General features: G+C 30.3%; 1 protein-coding gene across 1 annotated transcript in view; it reads left to right on the plus strand.

Annotated features, from left to right (window-relative positions):
* The first annotated feature begins 404 nt into the window (after positions 1-404).
* Positions 405-21,809, plus strand: part of LOC148275450 (uncharacterized) — a 57,374-nt gene continuing 35,969 nt past the window's right edge. Inside the window, exon 1 of the mRNA XM_088235698.1 lies at positions 405-688. The gene's annotated coding sequence lies outside the window, so the exon portion shown is untranslated. The remainder of the gene's footprint in view (positions 689-21,809) is intronic.

The raw sequence follows: 21,809 nt of genomic DNA on the forward strand, positions 1-21,809 counted from the left end.
AGGAATAGCATTTAATGAGTTTTTATTTTATTTTAAATAATACCAATGTAGCTATAAATGGGATGTTAAGTACAAATATGTTTAGTGTACCTTTGAATTTCTGGAAAAGTATACAAAAAAAAATATAACATTTGTTTTAAGCCTTAAATTATTTTTAGATCTCAAGCAAGCAGCATAAAATTACAAACTACAAGAATTTCTCAAGAACACACTATTTTTAGGATTAAATTTAATTCTAAATATTGCCATTGAAACAGCCAATGACAAATCTCTTCTCCAAAAATGTCCCTATCTGCTTAAATATATACGTTTTTCAAATACTTAAAGTTTACGCTTTAATGTTAGATTTCTGTTTAGTTTTGTCACCACGAGCCGGAGCGTCCCGACGCATGGCGAAAATGCGCAGACGCGGAAACATGGCGTCTCTGCTACATTTGCAGCTGACTTCGTTACTATAAGTATATTTTGTTTATTTTCTATTTAAAAGAAACCATGTCTTCCGAATGTGAATCCTTCTTTTAGTTCATTGTAAATATTCCGAACTAGTAAGCGTCCCGTTATGGCTAAATACCCAAGTTAATTATAAATGGTGTCCTTTCACTTAACTGTCAAACAGATTCGCGCAATAATTATCCGTTGCAAATACACTATGGAAACTAAGTGCACGATGTCGTGAAGGAAATTTAAGGTAAGAAATTCGATATTAAATAAATTGGGTATAGTTTTTCAATACGTCAATTTATAATTTTTTTAATTTGAGTGAAAATCTACTCAAGCTTCATGGAACTTTATATTTCCATGACGTATTTAAATAAATAAATTACTTAAATATTTCAATGTCGGTAGCTTAACAAAACACAACAAGTATTATTGAAAAATTCATCGAAATTACACAAAATAACTTATTTTATTAATTCTTCAAAATTGTTTTATTTTGAAGTCTCAAATTTACGCATAATAAACAAGTAATCAATAAATATGATATTTTTGTCTGGAAATTAATTTATATCGAATAAATATTTTGATATGAAAAAAAATGATTATTGTGAAAACGTAATACTGAACTTAATACAAAGGGCATAATTTTAATAGGAATCATTTTCATCGCGTGATTTATTGAACTAATATTTATACATAAATAATCTATAGTACACCCTTATTTTTTAAACGTATATTTGTATTACATGTTGCCAAATAAAATTATCTTGTGTGCGTTATTCGTTTAACTTTAAAAAAAAAAAAATTATGACGCACATGAAAAAATAATGAGCCTGAAATATTACCGGAACAAATACAAAAATTTAAACCTTATTAAAAATATATATGTAAGTAAAATAATGAACCCGTGATGCTAGCTTGCCAAATTGACTTTACAAAATTGCATATTTCTAAATAGGTGTGAAGGTTTTCATGGTCACTGTTATCAATTTGTTTATTTTTTGAGTGATACCGTGTCTGTTGGATTTGTTCCAACGTTTTGGCTACCATTGCAGGAGCCATCTTCACTCAGTTTACCCTGAAGATGGCTTCTGCAATGGTAGCCAAAACGTCGGAACAAATCCAACAGACACGGTATCACCCAAAAAAGAAACACATTGCATATTTCTGTTTATTTATAATGTAGATATTATAATTATTAATAATTTTAATGTAATGGTGAGCATTTAAGTTTTAAAACCTCGTAAATATTTGAATCTAGGTATTATTCTAGGGTGCATAATATAAGAATCCTCAGTGCTTTAATGTATGGCGCGTGATATTTAAATTGATTGTAGAGCGCTTATTATTTAAATTACGCTATTACTCAGTGGACTGCTAAAATAACTTTTCTGCGAAGTAAAAAAAAGGAAAAATAACACAATAGTATTGCATTTTAATTGACGTATTAAAAATATGGAATAACACAGGTTATTGTAAATTATCGGCAAAAAATAAAGTGCTAACATTTTACATTGATTCATTAGTAAATTGTGTATTATTATTATTTATTATTTTATTTTTCTGAAATGAATGTATCAAATATTTTTGTGTACCAGATATTTTGTTATTATCTTATATATACTTACTGTAAACTATTTTTTATTATTTGTTTTTAACAATAATTTGTTAATACCATTTTTTTATACGTATAAGTATATGTAAATGTATATATTTTTTGTTTAAATTCTTTACAAGTAATTTACAATTTGCTTTTTAATTCAATTTTTTTTCTTATATTCATTTATATTTTTTTCTTTTTTAATATGTAAAGTTTCACTGTTTATTTTGCATGGCAGTTTGCTTTTTATTGTTTCTACATGTACTAAAAAAAGCGTTGTTTATCTTTTTAATTATTACTTACTATGTTTGTACTTACCTGTATATTTTTTGTAAGTGCCCCATGGGCGTATTGTAAAATTAAATAAAATAAAAATAAATAAAACTGAAATAAAAGCTAATTATAAACGCACGTGCTGAGAAGTTGTCTTAGTATAATACTCGTTATTGCAGTCACTGCATGTAATTACACAACTAACTATAATTAAAATCAGTACGTTTTATCTACAAGCAAAAACCAGAATTGGATTTACAGAAAAATCGATGTTTTAAAAAACGGTCAATGTTTCCCTTCAAATATTTTATGAAATTTTTTGATGTTTTAGGGTGTTATTTTTAGTATAAAAATACTAATCAACAATTTTATATGAACACATTATTATTTTACAATTATTTCCATATTAATAAGATGCGTTGCGTTTTTATAAATCAATGTTTATGAGTTGTTTAGAAAAAATACTGTCAAATAAATGACATAAAATAAAAAAGTTATTTTAGTTTTCTAATAAGGAGTCCGGCAAGGATGCATTCTGTCTCCTCTCCTTTTCAATATGTACTCGGAAGCCATTTTTAGAAATGCGCTAAATGAACTAACAAACGGTATTAGCATAAATGGACAAATTATAAACAATATCCGATAAGCGGATGATACTGTCCTTCTAGCGGATAGTATGGAAAGCCTGCAACTATTATTGGACAAAATTTCACACGGCAAGTTTGAATAAAGGGCTAGAGATAAATATTTCCAAGACTAAATGTATGGGTATTCGGAAAAAGCCACAAACTTTCCCAATGACTTTAAAACTTGGAGCGCAGGTTATTGAGCAAGTTCATCAATATAAATATTTAGGATGCTAGCTGAATGATAAATGGGATCACTCGCGAGAGATCAAAGTCAGAATAGAGATGGCGCGAGACTGCTTTTCAGGATGCCTGACCTTCTTTGCAGTAGAGACTTTAATTTAGACCTCCGAATGCGCATTGCTCAATGTTACGTCTTCTCAGTACTTTTTTACGGCGCCGAAACGTGGACACTCACCCAAAACACTTCAAAAAAGATCGAAGCCTTTGAAATGTGGTGCTGCTGGAGGATATTAAAAATCTCCCGGGTGGATAGAGTCCGAAACGATGATGTTCTCCGACGGATGGAAAAAGATAAAGAGGTACTGAAGACTACGAAGAAAAGAAAACGTGAGTACTTTGGGCATGTGATGAGAGGCGAAAAATATAACATTTTACCAGTCATTCTACAAGAAAGGATTGAAGAACGACGCAGTGCAGGTAGAAGGCGCATCTCTTGGCTTAAGAACTTGCGCGATTGGTTCCATTGCAGCACTCAGTTTTTGTTCAGGGCAGCTGTCAATAAAGTAAGTATCGCAACGATGATTTCCAACCTCCATCGGGGAGAGGAACCATAAGAAAAAGAAGATGTTTTCTAATTCTCCATTTTGTGGTCTTAACTTACTAAAATTGTATAATTTTACTATCGCCTTAAAGTATCCGTTCGTGGTTTTATTTTACCTTTTTTATGACGCCCAATCCTGTCATGTAACCAGCGTTGCACGTTGCACGTTGCACTTATTGCTTTATGTCTCGGCAACTACTAGGAATGAATGTTACCACGATTTATTTTGATATTCTCACGTAATGCTTAACACGGAAGAAAAAAAATGTTTAGGAGGTATATTAAATAACTTTCATTCATTAGTTACGTAAACCTTGACAAAGAAGCTTGTTTGCTTTAAAACCGGTCGGTGAAAAATAAAAATTAGTGGTTAAAAACTATTTTTAAAAATTTATTTTATTAAAATGAAAACCACAAAGTTAGTGCTTCAAATATAAACTTTATAACTTTCATTCAATTTATTAGATTACAACTCTTTCAAATATTCATTTGAAAAAGATATAATCTAATTAAATCAGTAAGCATGACATACATATAATTTTAATAAGATAGTGGTTATCGGGCGATCACTTCCTTACCTCGGGTTATCTAACGTCAGGTTACCACACAGTGACTGGAGGGAGTTTTTTCAGACAGGATGTTAAAGGTTAAAATATAGTCCACTAACTTTAACACAAACATATTTTTAAATAAATAAGTAATCTGTTGGGCATTTCAAATATAGTATTTTTTTTACGACAACAGGCCACAAGAAACCTGACCTTATTACAGTGGTGAAATATATTTACGGGAGTACACCATGGTTTGAGAAAAAGAGTTATCATGTCACCAGAAGTCAAAATTTTCTGTTTATGATATCTTCTAATAGCAAATTATGTTTTTATGCCCCAATCAACGTCCAGAAAGTGTATCCGTCACACAATTTGGAGTTTTTTCAGGATAGATCTTTCTGCTTTCTGTAGATCTCATCGCCACTAGCACAATGTGGGAAGAAGGATTGGCATAGCTTAGCCCGAAGTCATATATGTATACCCACAGATATAATAAACTATTCAGTGTGTATACCCAATAAAATAAATAGATATAATTTAATTAATTTGTTTTATTGGGTACATACACAACATTTTCAAACAATATTTTCAATTTCTTTGTATATTAGTGTATGACATTATATTAGTAGTGACACTCATGCACACACCAAAAGAATTTTTTACAATTAAGACAATAATTTAAATTATGTTAAAAATAACAATTGTAAAAGATAAGAAATGAAAAAATATGTATAGGTATAATAATAAAAATAATTCAATGTCTGCTTTTTTCAATATTTCTATGGTTTTTTACTTAAATTTTTTAGACGTTATAAATTTTAAATATCAGCCTCGGTAAATCTATTGTTATATTGGTCGTATATTCTAGGTATTGTAGATTGTTTCAAATATTTTGTTGACGCGTTGTCTGTCTAAAACAGAAGATTTTGTCTTGTCAGTCTAGATGGCACACGGAATGGAAGTTTTGATGCAGTATATATATTATTATATTGTCCTTGTTTGTTTTTGCTACGTGCAGATATTTATTTTCTTTTTGTCCAATTTCTTGCATACCTAGTTTCTGAATTTAAGTGTTGTAACTGACTTGGGTCCTAATTAGAATAAATCAACAAAAGAAATACATAACGTGGGATTAATATTTCGTAACATGTACGTATGTGTGTATTTCTAGAAATAAGTTCAAAATTTCTTGCGAATTTTGATTGAGTAACATCTCTTTGATCAAGTGGAATAAAACCGGGCCATTTTGTTCAGCGCGAAAACCGAATGTGTGTTAAAAGTGTTCAGAATAGATTGTTCTGTTTACATTTTATTTTTGTTGCTTGCAACACTCGCGGGGTACCTGGCTACATAACCTTTATTACCAGTTCGATAATACACGTTGAAGCGGATGACCAATCCTTCTAAAATAGCATCTGCTCACACCAAATGGATCCTGACTCATCCGACGTCTCGTCCATCTGATTGAGATTTATTTAATTCGTGAGATTGACGGCTAAATACTAATGCTACTGATTATACAAACACACTTCCGCGTACGCAACTAGAGATGAAACACCCTGAACCTTAGATGGTTTTCTTATTAATTATTATTGCCAAGTTGCCAGAATCAAGAATTCTTTAGAGTAGGAATTCATTTACCTTTGTGAGTGAGTACCACTCGATGTGACCGTGTCCAAGTAGATGAATTGTGAGTGAAATAGAACCAGAACCCTGGACGAGTGCTTTCGACTCGATGGCTGCTCTCAGATAAAAATCCTGAATACGGAAATCGAGAGGAGATAAGTCGGTCTGGCTGTGAAGTGGTTTTCTTATCATTACTGAGGTCCTGGGTTCTACCTTTGGTACTTTGAACGTAAAATATTGATTTCAAAGGTTGTTTAAATTGCAATATTTAATTGTTCGTGAACCCGCACCTGAAGAGTAAGATTGATCACCTTACCTTTATGTAACAGATGATATAAATACACTGCATTTGGTTTACCAATGCATTGCTTCATGCACCACTCGGTTCGGAAAAGGGAATGATGATGATAATTTAAAATGTTTTACGGTTTTTTAATGTTTTTTTTTTGTTTTTTCATGTTTTGTATATTGTGTACATAACACAATTATAGATAGATACTCATAATATTGGAAACGTGTATAAATTATTTTTAATCCGTTTAAGAATCTTCAAATATAACATTGGGACTTTTAATACATGATAGTCTAAAACTTCAGATACCAAAGTAAAACATATATTAGATCTTCCTTTTTAATGGTATGTATTTTATATCAACCACATCACGAAATGGACAAAAATCTCTCTCTAACAAAAAGTCTCTGTAACAAAAAAATTAAATCTTATTCATAATCAAAACATCTATCAGGCATTTAATCTGAAATTTCTCCTTTATCATAATATTATTCAGCATTTATAAACTGTTTTATGGTTCGGAATATTTTTAAACTGACTCGATTTCGAGAACATAAAATAATTTACTGTGCGTTTTTATGAGCAAAGAGTTTTGGTAAATCAAACTGAGTTGGCAGAGTAATGGTGTTTAGATAATGATATAGTTAATTAAAAAGAAACTTCAATTTTCTTTCTTCTTGTGACATTAGTTAAGAAAAATTAATGTTTTTTGTATTTTTCAGTAAACAAGCTTGTGTCAAATAATGCATTTATTTATGTCAACTCTTCTTATTAATAATCAGCGTGAATTACAAATACATAAATCGTCGGAATCGTAGAACAATGAAGCATGTTATTTTGTTAAATTTTACGTGAGAGCGGTTTAAAATTTTTTTGGCACTATTTCACAACTTGATATAACTTTTTCAACATCAAATATCAAAGAAAGTCAATGTATTTTTCGCACATTCGTCGTTGTTCTACAATCCCGACTCAAATGTTTTTAATAACATTTTACCGCTATGTAAATATTGCTGATTTTGTAATATATAAAAAGTTAGAGAGACCCGTAATCCATTAGTGTTTTTCAACAATGAAAAGTTCGAGAATGTTGGCAATCGTCCTTCATTTTGTTATTGTAACGAATTTACAGTTTAAAATTTAATCGGTACAGGAGGCATATTGAATTGATCAACCCTTGAATCGTGTACTGTAACTCAAATAGACTCTTTATACGAGAAATCAGAAGCAATAAACCGAATCCATTAGCTAATTTCTTGACTTCTGACCCGTATAAAAACCCACATATGTAAATCAGTTCACATAACACATACATCATAAAGTTTAGTTTTAGTAACATTGCCTATAGTCGTGTTAACCTACACACAAATTTCCTACAGCCATGTCTAAAAATATTCTTTTCTGTAACAAATTATATTAACTCTCGAAGACCGTACTTTATATTTTCTTATAGGAATTTTTTTTTGCGTTTTTATGATTTACCTGAATACCTCAATTTAAGAGTTCCATAATATCCTAAAAGAATTCCCTATAACAAATTATCGAAATTAGCTGCATTTGGTGTATCAATGCAGTGGCATATGGACCACTGGGTGCAAAAAGGAGAACGATGATTATTGTTTATTTAAACAATAACACTTTACCTGTAATACTGTTTTTTAAATTTTATTGTTAGTCATTTTTTTTTAAACAATCGGGGAAAAATATGATAATGTGACAAGATCAGAATTTTTTAATTTTATGTCAATTGTTTGATTCTGTGTCCGAGCGGATAAAAATACAGTTCTAGTGTAAAACAGAACGAGATCCCTGGACGAGCGTTTTTAACTCGGTGGCTACTCTCTGGTAAAAATCCTGAAAAAGAAAATCGAGTGTAGATAAGTCCACATCGTTTCAGTGCTGTGGTTGGCATTCTTAAGGTCCTGGGTTCGATTCCTGGCTAGGTGGATGTGACATACTGATTTTAAAGGTGGTTTTACATTGAAATATTTCACCTGACTGTTGGACTGATTTACTTTCCATGTAACAAAAATGATCTAGGTACGCTGCAATTGCAATGCTAGTGCAGTGTCCTATGCATCACTCAATGTGGATAGGGAATAGAAGATTATGATTGTTTTATGAACTTGTTGACCTGCTGACAAGCCTCTGAAATAGAGGCTCAGCGGGTTATTCCTTTTAAAAAATGCTGACCGAGTACCTTGTGCTCAAACGGTTATTACGATCTCCTACTTATAACAGTTTCATCTTTTCCAACAGCTTTACTGGTCAGGTCTAGAATAAATATTTACCTGATGGGAATATTTTAGTTCCGTAATCCCGTCATAACTGTGAAGTTACACCACCATTGCTGAAGATATCCATAACATTTACTTCATAAATTTTTCTAAAAAGCCTGTGAATGGACATAAAAGAAAATTCTGGTTTGATTAAACAACGACCTTTAGAGACCACTGAGTAATAATATATGAAGTATTGTAGTGAAAATGGATTATTAGTTTTTTAAAACTTAATAGACCGATATTGAAATTATCTTTGTTGTATTGTGAATTGTGATGAACCGAGTTGTGGTCCCGTAGTAGTGTTGTGGACTAGCGGTTTGATGAATTAAGACTCAAAACTTAGATATTCAGGTTTTTTTTAAAGCTCTTAATAAAAATATTTTTAATATGTCTTATTTATATAATAAATGCCTTAAAAACATCATAAATATCGGGAAAAATTGTTTTCATGTATATTTTTTTCATATATCTATTGTAACGAAAAAGTTACAGTGATTTGATTTTAATTAAACCTTTTTCGATGGAAATATTTTTCAAAGCTATGATTTTTCCAAAAGGAGAAACTTATGCGCATACATATTTTTCTCAGTATCTAAGTAAAATTATCAACAAAAATACAAATATGGTTTAGAATTTCAGTTCAACAGGAAATTGAATTTAAAAAAGGTTTTCTTGCGCGCGGTAAAAAATACAGCATTAAATTGTACGGCAAAGTTTCTCGAAAATATTTTAATAAAAACGAACTACTTTAAACGACGTTTCTAGTTCATTGAATCAACTAATGTTAAGATAGTTGTGAAAGATTTCCGGTTTAAGATAAGTCGACGGACGAATCGGGAGAACTGACTGAAAAGAAGCGGAGGAGAATTTGAAACGTCACACGCGGAGTAATATCAGAAATGCATAACAAAAAAATCATCGCTGTGATAATAAGATACTTTGGCAGATTTTTTGGCTAAGTGTAATAAACTATCAACAAATAATAAATAAATTGTTTTTATGATATGATGTAAAACGCCAAGAATATTTTCGGTTTCCTGTGATGCAACTATGTATAATTTCCTTCACAAAATGGAGAGCCATGTGCATTTAATAGCGTATTGCATGCACATTTCAGCTTTATTATATAATCACTAAGCGTTTTGTACTTAAATGTTTGTTTTTATACAACCGTTAGTAACTTAAATTAAGTTAAATAAATGATCAAAGAATTTGAAGGATCTCAAACAAAAATAAAATTTATACCTTACCTTGATCCCGATATATTTCCAAGTGGGACCATTACTCATCAACCACACGAAACAAAATATCAAGCGGCTAATTATTAATTGTGACCTGTATAAGTGTCCAAAGAAATGCTGGTTGCGATTTTTTTTGCAAAAATTTTGTTTTTAATTAAATTAATTTTAACATATTACAACAGAGATGAAGAACATTTCAGAAAAGGTAATATTGAAGTCTAGGCATCTACAGGGTTTATGACCTGTCAATGGCTGGTTTAAGTGGCCACTTTACACACTGTGTAACATTCACCATTCTGCCTATATGTGAACATCTATATTCCTTCAATTCTTTCATCTGTTGATGTTTGTGAAGTTAAAGAGCTGAAACCTTTATTTATGTGGGTGAGATTCATCTAATTGAATTATTTCACCTACATACTAGGCAACGCCTGAAAATATTATTTTTTCAATTTCTATACTGCTTCATGGACCAGGTAATTTATTAACAATATTTTGAGTTTGTCCAAATTTTTGCAGACAAGGACTGGATTCAACTCCCTGGGGAGCTGTTTATATATATTTTTTTTTTAAAGAAAAAGAAATATTTGCGTTCTTATGATTTACCCAAATATTTAATTTTGAGGGCCATTCTCAACGAGTTGTAAATAACTCACTATTAGAAAATGGAATCAAGTTGGGGTAAAGTGGGATTCGAACGACGGAGCTTTGGTCCGTGAGTCCGAGACACTAGCCACGGGACCACAACCCGATATAATTAACATATTATAACAGAGATGAAGAACAGATGAAGAAAATATAAGATTAAATAATGTTGCTAGACCCCTAACCCTTTATAACTGTTCATAGTACCTATGTAATGTGATGAAATCACAGCATAAATCATGACGGGTTGTGGTCCTGTAGTGTCAAGGAGGTCCAAGGTTCAAACCCCGCTCAACCACAACTTGTTTCCCCTTTTCTTACACGATTATTTACCACTAAAAAATGTGTTATAAACACTATTTTTTCAAAAAAGGGGAATATAGTTAAATTTACTAATAATGTAAGAAACATTTTATTAGAGAACGAAAATTGAAGTCCAGGCATTTACAGTGTTTATGACCTGTCATTGGCTTGTTTAAGTGGTCACTTTACATACTGTGTAATATACATTTTTCCGCCTATGTTTGAACATCCATATTCCTTTAATTTTTCCATCTGTTGATTTTTGTAAAGTTGAGGAGTTGAGGGTGAGATTCATCCGACTGAATTATTTCACTTGAACAATCTTAATAACACCCAAAGGGATTGAATCCAGTCCATATCTACAAAAATTTGAAGAAACTCATAATAAAAAAGGTTGAGTTAATAATGATAGAAACAAAAAGAGAAAATAAATTTAAAATAAAAAAAAATGTATAAATGTTATTATTATAACCTAATATTACCTACTATTTTTAATCGATAATGAACTTTTTTCAAGCAAAATTAATTCACTACGTGAAATGCATTTTTTTTTGTGTGAGTGCATTTATGTACTGATTACTGCGTGTATACACATATAGTTTATAGGTATTATCAAATAAATACGCCCCACCCAAATTCCTGCGGTCGAGTTACAAATTCCCGAATTATAACACATTTGCGTAATGTCGATTTTCAAGAACCGAAGATTTAGAACTCGGCCAAATTGTTTGTTAACATACCGAAAATACATATATGTTGCAGTCAATCAATGTATGTTTTGAACATTTCGATTAGTACAAAAAAAACAAATCTTACCACATTAAATTAAATAAGCACACGTTATTAGATTAACTTCCACTTTTATTTTTTTAAATATGTACAAGAAGGTATTGTGATGCGTTTGATCTTGTTAGGACATTATCAAACTAACCTTAATATTTACAAAGTTTCCTTAAAAACTAACATTAATTGCTGTTTAATGATATAGGTGCATGATGGTATGGTGCTAACAGTTTATCGGGGGATTTTAGCAACTATAGATAATTTCTTTATAAACCAAGATAAGTTGAGTAATTAAAAATCAATCTGGGTATACTGAGTGCATTTTATTAAGTACATTATGGGTTTATTGGGAAAGCCGTTCATTATTTGAAGTATATTTATTTATAGGGGTACAACTTTAAAATTAATACAATATTTATAGTTATTAGATGCTAATATTGATGTTTAATGAATTGTGAATTAAATTAGGTTATTATTTATGTTCTATTACTTTCATGTATTATGAATGAGACAATGTTATATTTAACAACAACGCTTTTTTGTATACATGTAGAAACAATAAGAAGCATACTGCCATGCAAAATAAAAAGTAAAACTTTACATAGTAAAAAAGAAAAAAAAATGGATATCAGAAAAGTAATTGAATTAAAAAGCAAATTGTAAATAACTTGTAAAGAATTCAAACAAAAAAAAAAACATTTAATATACTTATAAGTATTTAATTTTTTTTTAATTATTACATGAACATATGTAAATTAAATCAATATTAACTTCTAATTATTGGAATTATTGTATTAATTTTAAACAAGAAATAAACTCAAAAGAACAAATAAACACTCAATGCTTCCCAAAAAACAGTATATCTAAGAAATTCTTATAATTCATTTATAAAGACTTACATCTAGAGACGGTGGACTGTATAAAGTGAGGGTTGTATATATTTTTTCATTTTGGTAAAACTTATATGGACGGTATTTGAGTAATAAAATGTTATTGTGGTAATGTCAATATTATTGGTATTTTCTGTGTCAGTCATGAGAGGTGATTTTGGAATATTATGTATGAATAACCTCGGTAGATAGAAGGGAACAATTTATTTTTGTTAATTTTTAAAATTGTTTGGTTGTGTTTTTACTAAGTTCGGTAAAATACACAATTCATAAAATAAAAGAAATCATCGTTTATTTGTAATCTAATCTAATTTTTAACTGTTTTTTTTTGTTTTTTTTATTTTATTTATTGAACTTTTTGCATAGGTTTACAGTACATGTGAATAACAATAGAACAAAATGATAAGAAAAAAATCCCACATAGGCATAGTCGGTGCGTGGGTATACTGGTTTAATCAGCTTAACGTGACGGTACGAATTTCTGAACAAAAATACACATACATACTGATACATACATGCACATACATGTATCCATACACAACATACATGTGTATATAAACACATACTTGCATCCACATATGAACCGGGTTGTGGTCCCGTGGTAGTATTGTGGGCTCACGGGCTAAAGGTCCAAGGTTCAAATCCCACTCTACCATAGCTTGATTTCCATTTTTCCAGCACAAGTTATTTAAGACTTTTAGGAAATGGTCTGAAAGTTTTAATATTTGAGTAAATAATAAGAACTTAAGTATTTCTCTTTTTTAAATTTTTTTAATGTATGTACGCATCAAGGGCAAATCGTCCATATAATTGATTTTGCGCAGCTTTCCATTATATTTGACTATAAATAATAATGTTTTGTTATAGTTTTAACTATGGAAAAATAAGTAAAATAATGTATATTTATTATAAATTAAGGTCACTGATTATGTCTTCTTCAAAAAATAAATATAACCATATATAAGCGCACCCAGCGCCCAACCCATTCCCAGTGGGAGAAAAAAATGGCTGATTATTGCAGTTTATTTCTTCATACATGAATTGCCAAAAAAAAAAATTCTTCGTACAAAATGTGTACTGTATTTGAACATTTTAAAACCCAGTAGTTATATTTTCCTTACAGAGTTCACTCGCAGATTACAGATATTATTTGAAACTTCTTTATTTGGAGAATAGAATTACAAACATTATTTCCTAAGGACCACTTTCCTTTGATAGTATGATGTTGACATATGACACCAGTTCTTTCGTCCACCCGTCTTAGTGGCGCTCCGCTCGGTGCAGCATCAATTTTTGGCATTATTCATTTTTAGAAGGAAATAAGCCATGTATATACTTTATTACTTATATGTATGTATTTAGAAATTATGAAAAAAAAAATCGTAAGTTACAGTTCGCAATTAATATGCATACACATGTATAAAAAAATACACAATTTAAATATTTTAATGCGGAAAACAAAAAAATAACAAAAAACCACGTATTTTGCTGGCAATTTATCTAAAGAAATCAAGTTTCTTTCCACTACCCATTGTCTGCATATTTTTCAAAGTAGTGATTGGGTAAACTTTTCATCGGTAAAAATATTGTATAGTCATTGTACAATTCAAGTCAAACATGTTGGCGATTGAACCGAGACCTCTGGCATAGTAAGCAATCGAGTTGTCTACGAGAAGGACGACTAATTTATACAATTTTTTTAATTCAACGTGAGTTGTTGATTTTTTCGGCTTTATTTCTGCCTAGTCTGTCTTCCTGTTTTTATAGGACAACTTTTTTATGCCATGACGCTCGTTTCACACAATGGGCACCGCATGGCTTGCATTAATCGCAATAATGGAGTGCAGTAAATTATGCAAAGTGCAATGGTTTTGACAAGCTAGTCGCCCGCACCGTGGCTGCTCCACATCAGATTGTGCGAATGGGCTTTTACACTAGAACCTTCGAGTATAAACACTAGCTGTGATAAATTACCCTCGTTTTCACATGAAAAAAATGAACAAAGGGATCCCGTAAATTTATTTGTTTTTACAAATATAATATACTCCGTTACGACACGATACCAGTGAATTAATTTGTACCTGCATAGTAAATGAAAAAATATTATTCCGTGTTGTATTTTACTTTTATTTTAATTTTATTTTATTTTTCTCATAAAAACAAAACACATTATGGAATCGAAATAATAGTTTTAATATGTCAGTAGAAATATACATTTAAAATGTGTCTCAATTACACTATGAGACTTTTATTATAACATAAAAATATTTGTAGACAGTACTGATTTCAGTGTATCAATGTTATTATTGTACATAGAGAGGGTGAGTATATACATTATGTGAGGGTGTGTTATATGTGTATGGATTTGTGAGTATTGTATGTATGTGACAATGTGTGGTAAATATAAGTGGACTTATTGAACAATGCAAAACGAGGCTTGCACAGAGACATGCATATTTTATAGGCCCAAAATTTTTAATTCTTTTTTTACTGATACTATTTCATTGATTCCAAACTTTCGAAATTTTCCTTCTTTTAAAAAACACGCACCATCTTGGATTCAAACTAAAGATATGACTCTTTTTTTCTATGATATATTTTGTTGCCCTTTTTAAGGAATATTTTTATGTTTTTTAATATTTTTTATTTCCTTTTAATTACCATAAAAAAAATACAATATAATCTTTTACAAAATGTTTTATTTTCTCTTTCTTATGTTACACAAAATGTATACCCACGAACAGGCCATGCCTTTGTGGGATTTTTTTGTTGATACTTCATAGACTATTTTTACTATTAACATGTATTTCATTGCCATGTAATTTTTCTTTATTTTTTAGTACTCTGTTGTACCTCTATAAAAAAAACAACCAAAAAATGATTTTCAAAATTTTTTTTTTTTCAAAGCTAAATGTTTTATTATTATAATTATTATTTCATTTATTTGGAACACAACAGGCCAGGGGGCCCAATTGCAGTGATGAATTTCAGCGCAGAACACTTAGACTTGAGGACAATCACATAAAATGTTTGTGTTCTCACCGGGAATCGAACCCGGAACCTTTCGTTTGTGAGTCAAGCGTCATGACCACTATATAACGGTGGCTGCCAATTATATACATGATTTAAAATGCAGCATATCTCGACCATCTGTTACGGAAAGGTAAGGTAAATATAGGCTAGAAAAATAAAATTCCACTTTCACCCTCCCAGGAATCGATTCCAGGACCTCAAAAATGTTAGGCGAAAGCTTTAGCCGCTACACGACGAGGTGGACTTATCTCTTCTAGATTTTCACATCCAGGGTTTTTATCTGAGAGCAACCATCGACGTCTGGATCTATTTCACACAAATAACTGAATTTTGTATCCTCCTGCACACAGAATTTGTATACAGAATCTTGATCATATATTACAGGAAGGTAAGATAAGCAACCTCACGCTTCAGGTAACAGTCCAGGGACAGTGAAATATTGCAGTGTAATATATTGCATAAAATATTTTATGTAAACCTTCCCAAGAACCGATTCCGAGACTTCAAGATGATAGGCACACGCGCCAATTATCAAACTACGAGGCGTACTTTTCTCGAATTAAAAAAAATATATATCTTACAGTAGCCATCAGGTCAAAATCAAAGATCCAGGAGTCTGGTTATTTTGCACACACAAAACTGTATTATTAATTCGCCCGGATACTGATATAACGTTTTATTCCTTTTAGATATTTTTTTATGTGAATACCTGCAGTTTTATTAATAAATCGGTTAGGTAAACGAATGACTTAAGCATATTAAAAAAAAAAATAGTAACGGAATATCAATGTACTTGATTAAGAACGTTTTTTTACTGTAGGAATTTTCAGTGTCTACTCTAAAATTAAAACTTTTCCAATATTTTGAGTTTATCCTAATGTGTAGAGACAAAATACTAGATTTCACCCCCTAAGGAGTTATTTATATTAAAAATGTTACACAGTGTGTAAAGTGGCCACTTAAATCAACCAATGACAGGTCATAAGACCTGTAAATGCCTAGACTACCATGTTCCCTTCTCTAAATTGTTCTCCATCCCTGTTTTAATTTGTTATTATTATTCAGTAAAAAATATTCATTTATCTTTCATAAAGATCTTATGATTTCATTGATACATTTAATTTTCATCACGTTGAAGCGGAGCATTTAAAAATATCATTTTTTTCCCAATCCCAATAAATTTTTAAATTATGAATAGGAAAATATCACGTACTACGAATACCAATAAAAATGAATTAAATGGATTTAAAATAATTAAATGTGTTTTCGAAATCATTATGGATACTGTGGAGAAATGTTTACAAATATAAAAAAAGAAAACATAAAAAAATACGTTACTAGAAAAACGCTTCATGTTTGGCATTGATAGTTGTGACGTCAAGATTTGTGATGATGTTTTATGAAGATTTTAATGGTTTGGAACAAAGTTGAAAATGAACATGAATCGTTATGTATTAGGGGCGTGGCCAATACAATGACCGTTTTTGCGGGAATCCAAAATTACAAATTAAAAAAATAAATTTTTCTACCAATAAGTGGCAAAAAATATTTTTTTTCAGAGCCTTTTTACTTCATTTTTTATTAAAAAGGTGATATTTCCTTATTGACAAGAACACTTCTATGGAGAGAAAAACTATAAACTAATGAAAAAAATTGTTAATTAAAAAATATATGTGTACTGTAATAATCAATGAAATGTTTTTAACCCCTATTAAAAAACAATGTTTGAACCAGGACTAAGACTTTTATCATTTTGAATAAAAAATAACATTAACATCATTATATTATATGTTATAAAATAATAACATTTATAAATCGGGTCTTCGATTATTTGGATCATGCGGCTAATTAATCAATTTGCAAGATTACATGATTCGAGCACCCAAAGACAACTATATACTTAACACGCCTGGATTCCACAATCCACATGTGCAAGCTTTCTGGAAGAACATCAGTACCTATATACAAGTAAACATATATGTATACTATATCCGTACATATACTACAGAAAAAGATCTCAAGTCTCTGGTCTGCCATCGGCTGGGTCAGTAGTTGGTCAGTAATGGTAACTTTTAGACTGGATCATGTTTTACGTCAGCGTTTTTTTTATTATTCCACTGTGTAAACATCTAATAGAAAATAAAAAAGTGCTTGTTTTTATAACATTATCATATAGCCTGCGAGTTTAAATTACGGAAAAAAAAAAAAAACATTTTTATTAATTTCAAAAATATTTTACCTTCATGTGTTAAGATTAAAAATTTGTTTAATTTACACTCGGATTTAAATCATGTAAGTCATTTTCCCTTCTTTTGTTGATCAAAATTATCATTATAATTGAATTTCGTATTGGATTAAACAACCTTTGAATTTTAGATATATTATCTACCTGCTGTTTTTTATTACTGTTTCTAAGTCATGGATATTTTGCAGAATTTATTTTACTATGTATCTGTAAAAAAATTTAACACAACACACATAACGAGAAATTAAAGAAAGTGTATTAATTTAAATACTTCATAGATTCCCGGTGAATATTTTCGGTTATGATTTTTAAGAAATCTCACATTGTAATATTTTTTTGTACGCAATGTACATGAGATTTACAATAAGATTATTTATTAAAAAAAACTACATCAACCGTACAGTAGGGTACATTGTGTATTTTGTTGAAATCTAAAAAATTATGCTGAAAACTTATATTTGGAATAAATTATTCAGTTGAATTACGTTACATCGTACATACATTTATGAACTTGTCAAGATTTTATAGGCTGGGCCCGCGTTAAGCCGTAATAATTAAGAAGGAAAAAAGGAAATAACAAGAAATAATAACATATAATAACAATAATCCGAATAAAAGTCCAAAAAATAACACCGAATACTTTAAAAAAAATATATATCTTATTAGATAATACAAATATTAATGATTTATGTGAACAGATATTTGATATATTTAGACGTTTAAAGATATGTTTGTGAATATTTACTATCGTAATATTACAGTTATGATTTATTTCACAGTATAATAAAGGTATAAATCTAATTGAATATTGTGTATGTAAATCAGTTTGGCTCCATGGCCAAGTGTACTTGGTTAAATTTACACCCACTTTTTTTATGACGCAATGACTATAATAATAAATTTTCAATAGTTTAATTATCTCAAGCACATCATTTAGTTCATTACGTGGTGAATATTGTCCTAGGTACAAACATTTTGTCAAAGTAAAAATTCAGTTTCAATATATTATTATTTATTTATTTTATAGAAACGTGTCAACAATGATTAAATTACATAATAAAGATTAGGTTGAAAGATAGACCAGAGAAGTTTCTAATTTAAATGAAACATTTTAAATGAATCAGTGCATATTTTGCTATGTTAAATGTCTGGCCAGTTCAAAACAAAGAAATTTAAAAAAAAATATATACATGGAAAAAAAACATGGTTACGAAAAGAACGTGTTAAAAGTTTGAATTAATTTAAATTAACTTGTTCTTTTATATTAGAGAAATTCGTAACTTTTATAACTTATTAAATCCCCGTGCTGAGAAGTAAATATCATATGATTTTTAAAAACGCCTGAAACATAATTAAATAATAATATAAAATACATAAGCAATACACAAGCTTCGGCTTTGCGGGAACAAAAATACAATTATGTATGTTATGTATTTGTTAAAATAAATGAAACTATAAATTTAACAATGTTTGATTATGTCCAAATGCTTGCAGACTGGCTGGATTTCATCCCTAGGGAGTTGTTCGTATTTAAATTTATTTCAACAGAGAGGGAAAAAGTTTTCGAGAAGGGAATATGGAAGTCTAGGCATTTACAGGGCTTATGACCTGTCATTGGCTGGTTTAAGTGGCCACTTTACACACTGTGTAACATTCACCATTCTGCCCATGTTTGAACATCCACATTTCCTCAACTCTTCCATCTGTTGACTTTTGTGAAGTGAAAGAGCTGAAACCTTTATCACGTGGGTGAGATTCATCCGGCTGAACCAAATCACCTACTAGGCAACGCCTGGAAACAAATTTCCAATTTTTATACTTCTTCTTTTACCAGGTAGTAATTCAACAATGTTTGATTATGTCCAAATGCTTGCAGACTGGCTGGATTTCATCCCTAGGGAGTTGTTCGTATTTAAATTTATTTCAACAGAGAGGGAAAAAGTTTTCGAGAAGGGAATATGGAAGTCTAGGCATTTACAGGGCTTATGACCTGTCATTGGCTGGTTTTCACTTCACAAAAGTCAACAGATGGAAGAGTTGAGGAAATGTGGATAGAATTATCCCTGTGCCGGCCAATTTTTGTGGAATTTCATGTTTTGTGAAGGGTTTCATAAAAGTGTCATAATTATAAAAATACTTGGTTAAATCAATTGAAACTTCTCAAGTTTATTTGGAACATATAAATAAGTCATTTTTGTATGATGGTTTTGCCAACATTGGCCTTTATGGAAAGCCACATTGCGCATTGATTTGTTCAGACCTATACAGGGTCTCAATTTTTTTTTGTGCTTGGTATCCCAGAGCCGTGTAAACACGTGATTATAATAACTATGCGTTGTGTCCCGGTTTCATGTTTTCACGTAGTTTATCAGCAGTAAAAAAGTACGAATAAAAGTCACTAGAGTCAATAAAATGTACTTTTTTAGACAGCTGGTAAACCACGCGAAAACACGGGACCGGGACACAACGCATGGTTATATAATCACGTGTTTACACGGCTCCGGGATACAAAGTGTTAAAAAGGTGAGGAAAAAACACATGGAAAAAGTAACAAAGTGGGAAATACACTTTTTAGCAGATTAACTTAGTACAATACCTTGATTTTATGATAGGGAAGTTTACATATTTAAGGAACATATATAAATACTTTATTTCGTTTTCGAACTGAAAAAAATACAATTTTGGTAATGTTTTTTTGTTGATTATATTATTTTTCTTTTTAATAAATAAAATGACACATATGGTATTTTAGGCTCAAACTAACTAATATTAAAATATCTACTGAGAAAAACCCTTGTGACATTTAAATTGAATTTATCAATATTTAATTAAAATAAAAGTTTAAGTAAAGGGGTGTTCGTGAATTTTGATTGTTGGTTTATTACTACAGCCATAAATTTTATCCTATTTATTTCCAATGTTTTAAGTTCATCAAACCATTTCCCTTTGTTTTCTAAATGTAATAGTTTGATATATTAAAATGAAATAAAATAAAATCACTTTGCTTTATGTACTACTTATATTTTTTATAACTTGAGAACCAATTAGTTTTGGCAATACTATGCCTTCTTCAGGGTTAATTACAAACTAACATAACATATATATAACATAATATAAACCAGTTGTAATTATATAGGCAAAAGCGCCCTTTAGTCAAAATGAAATAAAAGTGAAACTAAGCCAAAAAGTTTTATTGACTATTGCTCCTTGTTTTCTAGACTCCTAAATCATATTTATAGAAGAAAAAAAAACGTTTTTCATGAAATTCTTAAGTGTCCTAGCCCCTTAATTGGTTGGAATAAGTTTCCATTTGGCAATACACACCCTAATATGCAAACTATATTGTACAAAAAGCAAATAAAAAAATTAAATGCATGCAGTGTTAGTTCTAGTTACCAAGAATTCTATATGTTTACCAGTATTCGAGGAATTGTTTTGGAATACTGTTTAATGATTTCATTCGTCTATTTCATAATCTGGAACATATGAATCTATTTCTGAAACTGTTTGTTGTATGGAGTAGTGTAGTAGCAGTCTTTTGAATTATTCAAATATCCATTAAAAACTCATAAAAACTACAGAAAACATTAAAAGCGATTATTAAAACATAAATTGATGCTGAAAATGAAATTTTTAGCCGACCACTTATAAAGTTTTTATAAAACGAGTTCTCTGTCCAGGCGAATGAATAATACAGTTCTGATTTTGAAATATAATCAGAACCCAGGATTACTGTATTTGACTCGATGGCTGCTCTAAGCTAAACATCCTGAAAAAGAAAATCAAGTGGAGATAAGTCCGCCTCGTTGAAATAGTTGACGTTCTTGAAGTCCTGGGTTCGACCCCTGACAGGGTGGATGTTTAAACTGCAACATTTCTTTATTTCTGGAGTGATCACCTTACCTTCATGTAACACATGATCGAAATACGCAACAACTGGTTTACCAATGCATGCAGTACCCAATGCACCACTGGATGTGGAGAGGGGAATGATGATGATGAACACGAGAACTTATGCAATAATATGAGTTTTTTTTAATTTTTGTAGACATGGCTGGATTTTACTTCAAAGGGAGCTATCAGGATTGAAATTTATTGCAACAGAGAAGAAAAACATTTTTGAAAATAGAAATCTAGGCATTTACAGGGTATATGATCTATTATTTGCTGATGTAAATGGTTGATGAATCACACCCA

The sequence above is a fragment of the Micrasema longulum genome, unplaced genomic scaffold (genome assembly GCF_059751315.1).
Source record: "Micrasema longulum isolate JH-2025_06_02 unplaced genomic scaffold, ASM5975131v1 h1tg001417l, whole genome shotgun sequence".
NCBI classification, from domain to species: Eukaryota; Metazoa; Arthropoda; class Insecta; order Trichoptera; family Brachycentridae; genus Micrasema; species Micrasema longulum.